The sequence below is a fragment of the Pollachius pollachius genome (genome assembly GCF_949987615.1).
Source record: "Pollachius pollachius genome assembly, chromosome: 9".
NCBI lineage: Eukaryota > Metazoa > Chordata > Actinopteri > Gadiformes > Gadidae > Pollachius > Pollachius pollachius.
Genome location: NC_136942.1, coordinates 24,876,109 through 24,877,122, shown reverse-complemented (window position 1 = coordinate 24,877,122; position 1,014 = coordinate 24,876,109).

The following is a 1,014-nucleotide window of genomic DNA, read 5'->3' as shown; positions in this document are numbered from 1 at the left end:
AAAGAGTGGACTACACTATCTTTGTCTTCTTCCTACAGTAATAAAGTGAGCCACACCACACCATCCGACTCATAACAAGGAAATGGTGAACCAACCAGTTGAACCAGTTCCCCTCCCAGTTCATACTCCTCCCAGACTAACCTCTTATAGGTGGCTGATCCATGACCTCATTCATTGATGAAAAGTAATCACTGTTTTAAATATGAAGAATGGACAGAGAGCTCTGAGCTCTGTCCACTCACAGTAAAGAATACTCAGAGTGCACAGAGTACTCAGAGTGCACACAGTACTCAGAGTTCACACACACACACACACAAAAGAAAAAAAGTCACAAACGGTCTACTCTTCTGCAGTCTGTGATTCATTCAACAACAGTGGAAGTAAAGTGGAACATTTTGCTAGGTCCGTTTTGAAACCCTCGAAAAGGTGCACTGCAGCACCACCTGCTGGTGAGAGGATGTCAGTGTGATTGGCTGAGCTGAAGAACACGAACCAGTCGTCACCAGGGACTTCTGTGTTGAGGTGGTCGCGGCAGTGTTAATTCACCTTGAAGGTCATGTCCCTCTCATACGAGTGATGCTCTCAGATATAGAGTAGGCCTACACTACTGCAGAATGATGCAGGCCCACAGAGAACAACACCCAGTACAAGATGACCTTTAAACACTTTCACTAACCAAGATGGCCGTCTTCCTGTTGAAATAATGTAATAATAATACCGCACTACAAATATAACAACTGTCCATTCTATCGTCAGTACCTTTAAAGTAACCACAGGACTTGTGACCTAGAACCAATTCTGAATCTGACGAAACAGTCATTATTAACCTCAACCTGACGCTTGACTCAAGGCTGAAAGGTTCTGGCTTCGATCGCCAAAGCTCACAGTCTAACACGCAGCATTCTACAGAGCAGGAATCTTCAAAATTATTCAATAGCAATTTTGACAAATAGCAATGCATCCATACATTGACTAACATTTTTAACCATGTGGTTTTACAGGAAACTAACCATC